We start from the raw sequence: 12414 nt of genomic DNA on the forward strand, positions 1-12414 counted from the left end.
GGGTGGGAATAAGCCCCAAGATTTCCCAGGGAGTGGATTGAGTAGTTGGGTTGTACTGGATGCAAAGGATCAGGGAGAGGCAAGGTAAGCCTCGGAGCCCCAGAAAGAGGCTGTCAGCCCCAGAAAGAGGCTGGTGGGTGTTGCAGGACCAGGGAAGCAGAGAGAGGTGAGGGTGGGACCGGGTCCAGAGGCAGTACTCCTGGGGCCCAAGGAAGGCACCAAGGCGGTCGGGGTGAACAGGGTCAGGAATCAGCACTGTCTCCCCAGGTGTCTGGGGCCCCAAGACTAGGAATGGCACAGGGCCCAAGCTAGGAATAGAGAACAGCGGGGGAGATGGAAGGGTGAGCACGGCTGTTGGAGTCAAGGCACGGAGGGCTGCACGGTAGACTTACCCCAAGAGAGGCCTGAGGGCGGGAGAGTGGGCCAGGAGCCTTTGCAACCTTTTTTAAGGTAGATATTTTTATACCTCCCATCTTTTTAAAGATAAAACTGAAAATCATCAGCCTGATGTTAATGAGTTCTACTTTACATTACATATCACCATCAAGGTGTGAATAGTCGTTAGAGATAGATCAATGTCATACTCAAACATTTAAAAAGTTATTGATGGAAAGTGACCATATGGCCAACAGACAGGATGGTTTTTGCAAACCCACAAAGCTTGTTTGCAGAATGGGTTTTAAGTCAGCCCTCCAGTGTTGATCAGTACATGAATCAACATGTATCGCAGATCAGTACATGAATGAGTCATTACTGTTACTCTTATGTAACAGATAATACTGTTCAGAAATATTAGGGGTTCCATAGGCATTGATCAAATCACTAAACATTATTTAGACATCCTCATAAGTACCTTCTATTTGTTTATCTTTGTTATCACAGTTTTAAAAAATTAGGTATTGAGTAAAAATACTTTATTCCAGAGATCTCAGAGTCTTTCACATAAAAAGTGTTTTTTGCATATCTATGATATCTTTTCCTTTCCTTTCCCCTGGGGTCATTTCAGCACCAGTTTGTAGCCTGAATCCATGGATAAGGGTAATTATTCAGTGGTGTCTGATTTTGTGTTGCTGGGATTCTCAAGTTCTCAAGTTCTCAAAGTTTTTCTTCTTTGTGCTCTTCTCTGCTTTGTATGTGGTCATTGTGTTAGGAAATCTTCTCATCATAATCACCATGATTTCCAACAGCAGCCTGCACTGTCACAGAAATTTAGGACTTTTTATCTTAGTTTCCTAACTGAAGTGTCCAGAATGTCTTAATGCATGCAAAGTATTTAAGAATATAGGACTGACTTTTTGAAAGTTCAGAGGAGATTAAATCCACTGATGTAAGATAAGTGAATGGACTTAAATAGGGAGTCTTAGGCTACAAGGATCATCCCACAGTACCAATTAGACAAATTCCATAGCATTTTCCTTTAAGTATGCACTAGCATATGGGATGTTACATAATCAAGAGCTTGTATTTCAAATCTTTCATAAAATGTGCTTTCTTAATCAATTAGTATGATTCCATTTGCATATTATGTTATAACTGGCAGAAACTATGGACTCTAGATAGGTGGAGCATTTCTGCATTATGTTTTTAGTCTAAGATATGAAAATTTTTACAAAATATGAAAAGTTTACAATTCTGCATTTGGACTGAATATGAGGTACTCTTTGAAAATTTAAATCAGATAATGTCAAATAAGCACTTGCTCGGTGGCCAGGACCCCAAAAGTATGTTTCTAGCAGGGACTCTAGGTGTAATTAGGGGATTTACTAATATTGGTTGGAGCTGTCTTAAGTTTACTTTTCCAGGTACTTCAACTAATAAATGAAAGATGATCCACACTACTATTTCCTTTATGCACAGAATTAAACTAAGAGCTTTGTAATTTGTTTTTTGCTTTTTCAGCCCTCAGCTCCAGGTTCATCTGAGTTCATCCCAATAAGTACCAGTGAATGGAGGTAGAACTCCTACAGCTAACATTGGAAAAGGAGAAAGTATTGGGGCTAGAGAACTTCAAGTTTTTTCAAAGCTCTGAATTATTTTCATGACTCACATTAGTTAGAAATAAATAAATTATATTTGCAAGGTAAAATTTACATGTAGAAACAAATTATATTTTCTATTTTATAAAAATGTAGCATTGCATGGAAAGACTGAGTGGTATTTATGTTTCAATTAAGTTCTAAAGAATGTACAGAAATTCAGCAAGGTTTCATGTAAATGAGAAAACAGTTTTATTTATAATTCTTGATATAATCTTTAAACAAAGTGCTTGAACTTCCATGGACTAGCCCAGGCCAAACCAAAGAACCTCTCCCTTCAGAAGTATGCATTCATACCCTCTGAAGAGTTCATGGACTCACCCTTGGCCAGGACATCACCTTACCAAGTTTGTTCCATCCACGGGTCTCTTCTGAAACCTTAGATATTCTTTATGCTTCTCTTCTATGTCCTTTTCATAGCAAATCTCCACAGTCACTGTTTCTCCATATGCAATGTTTTATTAAGAACTGAAAGCTCTTCCTTTTGATTGGAGTATGAAAGATACAGATGACTTATAGCATTTTGAAAAAAACTTGACAAAACAATAGCATCTAAAATTAGGATCTGGCTAAGCAAAAATCTTGGTACACTATCTTTTTACAAACAAAGTGGAGAATATGGTTCACATGTAAGAAAATCTAGCATTTGTCAGGTAAATCCTTTCATAAACCAAATATTTAAAATTTCTTTCTTCCAAATCAGCACAGCTATTTCTGATTAACCAAATAGTTGGGGGTTTTGTATGTTTTCTATTTTGGTTACCTATTTTTCTCAAATTTTCTGATTTTTTTGAAATGTGTTTTTAAAAATCTTGTAGAATGCTCTATGAAAGAACATTCAAGTGGGTACAAGTATATATGAATGTTTGATCATTGAAAATACCTAAGAAAATATTTAATTAAGGAAGAGAATTACATATTCAGTGAAAACTATGAAACATTGTTGAAAGTAATTTAAAAATGACTCGAAAGGGGAAGGATACCTTGTGTTCTTGGGTTGAGAGGATTAATTTTAAATATCTATGCTATGCCAAGAGATCTATAGGTTCATTCATTCCCTATGAATATAACAACAGTATTCCTCCTAGAAATAGGAAAAAATAGCTGAAAATTTATTTGGAACTGCAAGAAACCCAATTAGCCAAAGACATATCTCACCCCAGTAAGAATATCTATTATCAACAACAATAAAACTTATTATAACAAGTGTTTGTGAGGATATGAAGAAATGACAACCTTGTATACTTGACAGAAGGGTAAACAAAAGCAGACATTATGCAATACACTTTGGAGTTTCCTTCAAAATAAAAGCAGAACTACCGCATGGTCCAGTAAGCATACTACTGTATATACATATATGTATATACATGCATGTATGTAAACTATATGAAATCAGTATGTTTAAGGAACATCTGCACTCTCATGTTCATAATAGTTAAGAACTGGGAATAGTCCAATTGTCAATAAAGTGATGAATGTACAATGATCATGTAGTACACATTTGCTATCATATCTATTCAGCCATAGAGAAGAAAGTCCTGTCTTCAACAGCATGGAAGGAGCTGTAAGTCAGTATGTTAAGTGAAAAGGGCAGGAATAGAAAGACACTTGGTACACAATCTCATTCATCTGTGGAATCTAAGAGCATTGATTGCAGAGTAGCTGACAGTACAGGGATTGCCACTCACAGCTGTGGGGGATGGTGGAAAGATGCTGCTTAGTGGGTCTAACTTATAGGGAGATCAGATCCAGAGAGTCTACTGTGCAGACACAGTGACTACAGATATAAAATTAGTATGTAAAAATGTAGAATTAATAATTTTAAAAGTTTGCATACAAAGAAATAAACATTTGAGGAGATATTTTAACATTAATTAAGCAATATACAATGTGTAGGTAGTGAAATATCACATGGTATTATGTTATTCTTTATAATATTTATATAACTGTTAAAATAAATTTAATTTAAATGAAAACAATGTGCCAAGTATAAGTTTGCAAAACTATTTCATGAGTGCTTTCTTATCTCATTTTTTTTCATTGACTAACTGAAATTTGTTTTTGTATTATAATTGATATATAGAGATTAATCTTTCCCTCCATTTTCATTTATTTAAGAGTGTATATTTATGTGGCTGGAGATGTTGCTCAGTGGTCAAGAGCACTGGCTGCTCTTGAAGAGGACCTGGATTCAATTCCCAGCACCCAAATACTGCTAGCAACCATATATAACTCCAAGGGATCCAATTCCCTCTTCTGACCTCCATGGGCATTGCATGACATGGCTATATACATATACATATACATATATATACATATATACACACACATATACATATATGTGTATATATGTAAATATATGTATACATGTATATATATGTATATGTAAGCAATACACTCATTCACATAAAATACAAAATAAAAAATAAAAAGTGTATATTTACTTCAATTATCATAAATACCACTATTATTCCAAAATATATCTTACATATATTTGGGTCTCTTTTGGATTCTGCTTTATTTCATAAATCTAGAAATATAATTTATATAGTCAAATATGATAAATGGTACATATTTTACATATTATATACATATAATACATATGCCTGCATATTACATGCAGCATATACAAGGCATAACACAGTATATATTGTTGAGCATCATATGTACTATGCAACATATGGATATTTTACTATATGTACCATGACATTTATTATCTTCATAGCTAAAAAAGTGAGAGGAAAAAAATAGAGATATAAAAATATTTCTTTTTTGTTTTTTGGTCTTTTTGAGACAGGGTCTCCCCATAGCTGCAGCTGGCCTGGATTAGCTATGGAGACCAGGCTGGCCTCAGACTCACAGAGATCTGCCTGCCTCTGCCTCCAGAGTTCTGGGACTAAAAGCGTGCACCGCAACGCCTGGCAAAATATTTCAATTTTGATAGATCTTCTGACTATTGTTTTTAACATTATCCTAATTTTTAAATTTTTGACAAATTCAGATATGTACATAATATATTACAATGTTCTTAACTCCTTATTAAGTTCTCTTGTCCCCTTCTCACTTCTGCCCACTTTAAGCTCTCTCGTCTCCCTCATATGTTCATGTTTTTCTGTGTGTGGGAGTCACTGAGCTTAATTACGTTTACTTGCATGAGAATGACCATGGAGTTATTTACTAGAGTAAGAACAACTTAACAATGGCTATACAGAAAAAAATGACTCCCCTTCCCAGCTCCTCAGAGAGCCTGGGCCTCATGAGGCCCTCCCAAAATCCACAATAGAATGTTGAAGGACCCCATCTTGTACAAGTCTTCTGCGGGTAACCACAGCTCCTGCATGTTCATGATTGCAACAGCCATGTCATGTCCAGAAGGCAGCACTCTTCCCACTGTCTAGCTTTATAATCTTTCCATCTTTCACAGTATTCCCTGAGACTTGGAGGCAGAGGTAGGTAGTATGTCCTGTTCAGGGTTCAGCACTCAGCGGTTAATTATTCTCACCACTTTGATCACATATGAGTTTTTGCATTAACAACTGCCCACTGCAAAAGAAGATTCTTTCACCAAGGCTGATAGCAGCTCTAGTAGATGGATAGAAGCATATATATTCAACTACATGTCTATTTAAATAAACATCAGTAGCAGATTGAAGCCAGGGATCTGTGACTTCCTCCACTTTAGACTTTTTCAAAGATTTCATTTATTTTTTATTTATTAATTTTTAAATAAAATATTTTTATTGAGCTTTTTAAATTTCACACATTTCCCACTCATATCAAGACCTCTTCCCGCTACTCTCCCCACTGAACCTTATGCACTCTGCCGTGTGCATGGATGGTTTTCCTGTATGCCTCTAGTCCCCTCAGCCATAGACCTTTGACCAGGCTTACAATACCAGACATGCATTTCCTCCCATGGAACAGGCCTCAAATCCAATAAGAAAGTGATTCATTACCTCCAAAATAGTCCTGCCACCATTGCAACAGAGGGCATATCTTTCCTGCCAGCAGGTATTGCAGCATGCAGGGTCCACATCCTTGATGACCTTTCTTCCCCAGCATCCTACATAGCACCTTCCAGAACTGTGAATGCTAGCTAGCAGGGAGGGGGTTTCTAGCTCAACTTGTGCTTGGCTACTCCATGCTCTGTGTCCAAAATATGTGATATCATAGCCATAGTCTTGCCTAGCAAGTTTGGGCCAGAACCAAGTGATACAGCAGGCTGTACTGTTTTTGTGAGCCTCTGGAGCCTCTGTGGTCAATATGGAGAGGTATCCTGCACCTGGCACTGGGATTTTCATCTATGGTTTGGGTAGCGGTTTTATCTACTCTTGCACATTAGTGCCTCCCTTCAAACTCTTCTATATTGTATTTTTCAGTTATCTTATAAAGTAGAAGGTTTCCATATGGTTTTATCCACATCCTTGAGTTTGATTAAACTCCTCCCCACTTCCACCTTATCTCCATCCACTTCAGCCCCTTTCTCATTTAAGCCATTCTACACCTCGTGTTCCCCACTCTTAATATCACATGTGATTTACTTGCTAGGCCCCTTTAAGTTCTTTCCCCTCTCTACCCACGGTAGTTTCTCTCAAGCTCTATGGATTCCAAAGACCCTCACTCCAACTTAAACACAGAAATCTAAAACATCAAAGTTAGGACGAACATATGAGAGAGCGCGTACAACATTCATCTTTATGGACTTGAGCTACCCTATTCAGGATAATATTTTCTGTTCCATTCGTTTTCTTGAAAATTTCACAATTTCACTTTTCTTCAGTGCTTACTAACATTGCATTTTGTGTCTGTATCACATTTTCATCATACGTTCCTCAGCTGATGGAGATCTAGGTCTTCCAGAACATGCAGGATTCCATTCACTTGATACTGTCAGTAGCATAGCAAAGAATATGGATAGGAGGGCACCTCTGCGGCAGGTGCATTTTGTAAATACTGAGGTGTGGAGTAACTGGCTCACATGGTAGTTTTATTTTTAGCCTTTTGAGGAGGAGGAGGAGGAGGAGGAGGAGGAGGAGGAGGAAGCATGCTGAGCATGGGCCATAAGCCAGTAGCAGCATTCCTCCATGACCTGTGCCCCAGCTCCTACCTCCAGCTTTTATGCCCTGAATTCCTACCTTGGGCTCCCTCAGTGATGAACTGTGACCCAGGATATGTAAACCAAATAAACCTTTTCTTCTCCACTTTGGTATTGGTTAGAGTATTTTGTCACAGCCATGAAGAAACAAACTAGAAAATATACCAAATTTAATTTTCCGTAAGCATTCTATTTTTTTCTCTTTTCTGATTCAAGAATCATTTCAGTCATTGAATTTTTAACACATTAAAATATTTTCTCCACTGCTTAGTTTGCATTTCCCAAAACCACTCTCTTCAAATTGATGTTGCAAATGTCTCATTGTGTTTGTACCTTCTGTACTTGAATACATTTCTTGAGAGTTTATGTGTATGTATTTTTATGACATATGCAAATGGGTGGCACACGCCTTTAATCCCAGCACTTGGGAGGCAGAGGCAGATAATCTCTGTGAGTTCGAGGCCAGCCTGGTCTCCATAGTGAGTTGCAGGTCAGCTGGGGCTACAGGGAGATCCTGTCTCAAAAGGACCATAAAAAGAAAAAAAAAAAAAAACCACATATGTAGTGATAGAAAATTTTACTTTCAATTTTTAATATATTAGTTTAAAAAATTACTTTTCTCATTCTATTAGTAGTAAGCCATCTTTTTCCTTTCAGATGTGTCTATGAGTTGATTAAAATAGCCGTAAAAGCCTGATGTTTTTATTACTATAAAAATTATTTCCTAAAACATAATTGCTCGCATTGTAAGGAAGCCAGAAATCCCTAGAGGACTGCCCCATTGAAATCAGCTTGCTGAGATGTCCAAAGCAGGCATTATATTAATTGTCTTAGGCTACTGTAATTTTGGGGTTGAAGGCCAGAGAAGCACACTGGAGAAACAGAGCCAAGTCAAAATTTATATTGTAAACATTTTCAGTATGAAAACTCCTAGCAGAAGATAAGATACTTAACATAGAAACTGGAAGGTACTACAGCTAATGAAAATAAGGAAGTAAAAGAAAATATTAATGGTGTAAGTATTAAACATGCAGCATGAACATATTGTTGCACTAGAGAAATAACTGCTGAATCCTTTTGAGTGCAAAATCAGCATCTGAGAGTTAACAAAGAGGAAGTGATCTTGGTCAGACTGGAAATTCCACCCTGCAGAGATGCAGTTCGGTTCTCAACTTCTCTGGATGATTCTCCCACTGTACTGGCTTTGGGTAATCCTGAGAGCAGAATCGATAAACACAGATATGTTAGAACTCTTTTCTGTTACTCAGAGCATTTCATGCTTTCTATTCAATAATATTTAATGACTGTTAAATGAAAAAAATGCTTATTGGTTATCAAATTTTGCATTTAATGCAAAATAAGAATAAATAGAGTAATGTAAGTTTTGCTGGTAATCTTATAAGTAAGCAAATGTGTTAAGATAAAGACAAAAACAATTACGCATGCTTGTGGTTTCAGAATTTGATCAACTCATTTTAGAGATAAGTTTAATGTAATACAATTTTTTATATTGCTAACTTGTTTTTATACCTAAAATGGGAGAAATTCTCTTATGATATATTTTGAAATCTGAAAATAATTCTCTCTCTGAGTTACATCAGTGAGAGTCAATGATTCATTAACAAATGTTTATGAGTGTTCTGTGTATAGTGACATAAATTTTACACACTGCCATGATATGTCATGGCATAATGGCTTTTGTGTTTATAAATTTTAGAAATGAAAATATTTTAGAGACATCCAGCTCTATGCCAAATCACGTAGATATTAAATCCTAAATTACATTCATATTTATAAGTGAGAAACTACCTTAACTATTAGGAAGAAAATGACAGTAACACCGAACCTGACCTGTGCGCCCTGATTTGGAAATTATTGAAGATTATTTGAAGAGGACTTTTCCTGCTGTTTACTTTATTTTGAACTATGAAGACTGAAAAAACATTATTGGTTACCAGATACTAAAAAGATGGAATTTTTAAGAAATTTAAATGCTTCAAGAAGAAAAAAAGATGAGCTTTGTAAAAAAATAAAAATATGAAAGCATTTACATTTCAACAAAACACATTTTTTTTCTCCTTCCTCTTCCTGCTTCTTCCTTCATCACCTCATCTCACAATTCTCTGTCTTTCACAGCCACTGAAGAAATTCCTTTTTTCCAGCCTGAATGGGGTCAGGTTAGCATTTCACACTTTAAAAAAGAAACTGAGAAGTTAAAGAACTGCTCTAGATTTTTGTTCCTTGCTTTAGAATCCTATGTTCTTCAGTACAGATTACAATATTGACTTTTATAATTTATCCCCAAACTTCTCAGCCTATGGAGGAATTCATTATTCTAAGTGTACATATTAAACAGAATGTTAAAAGCAAAACAAGACATTAAGATAAAATTTAGACATTGCTTAGCTTTCTGAAATGTACTTCATTTACTTAAATTTTTTCAAAAGGATAATTTATGAAGTATTACAAATTTTGACACGTTCAAGTGTGCCTGGATTTTACAGAAAGAGTGAAAAGATAGTTGAAAATACACTGAAAGCCTATTGGTGATGATTGGACTGGTTGCATTGTTCTTTATATGCTGAAATGCTAATTTTCATTAGTTTTAAAAACAGTCAAATGAAACATTCAAGTAACAGCCTAAAGAAGAAATCTGAAACTAAAAGTAAAGTGGCTACAGGGTCTTCCAGCAGCGGGAATAATTGCAAATAATCATGAACTGTTTTTAAAGTGGCCACAAAACAAAATTATGTTTATTTATATATATTTAATATTGGACTTCAAATAAAAACCTCATTATGAATACACATGCATGTGAAAGAAATGACTATACAGTGAATAATATGTTAGTTTAGTGGTGGTGATTTATTTCATAATGATTATGTATGATGTATTTTGTTTCTTGATTCATGCAGATTTTCCTAACTGTGATATAATTCATATCTAATTATATTTATTTAGATTACTAATATTTTCCAAGTTTATTCCACTCTAGTTTTCTGTATATGCATTAGGTATACTACAATGTCAGTCGTGGTGCTATTTCTCCTGATCTTATTTTATTTAGGTGACTGTACCTTGGACACATGGCTCACAGTAATGAATACACAGTATCTGAGTGTGCTTCTGGGACTCTCCAGTTCTTGGGAACTTCAGCTTTTAATTTTTACCATTTTTTGTAGTCTATGTGACATCAGTCTTAGGCAATGTCATGATTATTGTCATCATTTTCTCGGGTCCACATTTGAACTGTCCTATGTACTTCTTGCTCAGTAAACTTTCATTTATCATTATCTGCCAATCTAACTTTGCCACTCCCAAGATGCTTGTGGACTTTTTTGTTGAGCATAAAACAATCTCCTTTGATGGTTGCATGACTCAGATATTTCTTCTTCATAGTTTTGTTGGGAGTGAAATGATGATGCTTGCAGCTATGGGGTATGACAGGTTTACAGCAATATGTAAGCCACGGCACTACAATCTGATTATGAAGAGAAGACTGTGTATAACTTTTGTGTCTACTTCCATTCTCCATTTTGTGAGTCACTTGGCCTTTACAGTGGATCTCCCATTCTGTGGTCCCAATGAGGTAGACTGCTTCTTTTATGACCTTCCCCTGGTGATAAAGCTGACTTGCATGGACACATACAAAATGGAAATTATGACCCTGGCCAAGAGTGGTATGATATCTCTGAGCTGTTTTCTGGCTTTAATTATTTCCTATACTGTCATCTTGATCACTGTCCAGTGCCAGTCCTCCAGTGGGTCATCCAAAGCACTTTCTATATTAACTGTTCATATCACAGTGGTGATTCTTTTCTTTGGGCCTTGCATATTTTTCTATATATGGCCTTTTAGCAGACTTTCTGTGGATAAGTTCTTGTCTGTCTTCTACTCCATTTGTGCACCTTTGCTAAATCCCATTATGTAGTCTTGAGGAATGAAGATGTTAAATCATCCTTTCTGGAAATTGTAAAACTGTAGCTTAAATGCCTAGAAAAACCAAGAATTTCTGTGAGAGACAGCATCATGCTGAATTGGAATGAAGAGCTATCAGTGGATTCTAGAATCATGCCAATCGCCTTTAAAAGTGATAGAAGTTAAGTTATAGAAATGATCTTTTGTCCCAAATGTAAGGTAATTGCATGAAACAATTATGGCTGGAGAGATGGCCTAGTAGTCAAGAGCAATTCCTTCTCTTATAGAGGACCCAAGTTCTCTTTCCAGTACCGACCGTTGGGTGTCCCAGAATTGCCTGTAACTCCAGCTCCATGAGATCTGACACTGTCTTCTGGCCACCATGGGCACTTGCACACAAGTAGCATACATTCACATACGTGCATACACATAAATAAAAATCAATCTTAAAACTTTATAAAATTCTAGTGTACAAAAATGTTATTGATGTCATTAAATTTGTGATTCACTTTTCTTGAGCATACATTCTTTTTATCTTTTAATCAAAATTTACAAAAAAGAGAATTTCTGATATGTTTAATATTTATAGAACTACTACATAGATTCATACAGTAAAAAAAAGATCTTGTTTTATAACCTAAATTTCACCTCGTTAGTATGTGTTTGCTAGATTATTCTTTTCCTTGAGTATCAAATATTTTGATTTTTATAGTTGAGTTATTATGTATTTGTTTATATATAGTATTCAGTGTATATTTCTTTTATATATGACGTTTTTGTTTCCTTTTAGATGACTCAGATTAGTTGAATGAAACATATAATCTTTATGTGCTTCATATTATGAGTTCATGATATCTGCTTAATATTTTTACTTTCTATAAAACTTTTTCTAAATATTTGACACCAGCAACATATCCACTTATTTCCCAGTCTACTTATTTTTTTTAATTTTTAAAAATGATTTATTTAAGAATGAAACATTTATGTGCTTCATATTATGAGTTCATGATATCTGCTTAATATTTTTACTTTCTATAAAACTTTTTCTAAATATTTGACACCAGCAACATATCCACTTATTTCCCAGTCTACTTATTTTTTATTTTTTTTTAAAAATGATTTATTTAATAACAACATACTTAGAAGAAGCATATCATTACAACACAATTGACATACTCAATAACAATTTCCAGAGCAAAGATACATCTCTTTCAAAAGTGGCTATAAATTTTTAGGTTCATAGTTGAATTAATACAGTTATACAATATTGAATTGAGTATAAACCCTGTAAGACATAAAATTGAATGAGTTTTTACCCTTAAAAGAAGGTTTCCATTTCACTTTAAGATCTGCTATTTCCTACAT

General features: G+C 35.2%; 1 pseudogene; it reads left to right on the plus strand.

The window, feature by feature from the left end:
• Positions 1-10217: 10217 nt before the first annotated feature.
• Positions 10218-11062, plus strand: LOC108491473 (annotated as a pseudogene).
• Positions 11063-12414: the final 1352 nt, after the last annotated feature.

This window comes from Nannospalax galili, unplaced genomic scaffold (genome assembly GCF_000622305.1).
Source record: "Nannospalax galili isolate Female #2095 unplaced genomic scaffold, S.galili_v1.0 scaffold1423, whole genome shotgun sequence".
Classification (NCBI taxonomy): Eukaryota; Metazoa; Chordata; class Mammalia; order Rodentia; family Spalacidae; genus Nannospalax; species Nannospalax galili.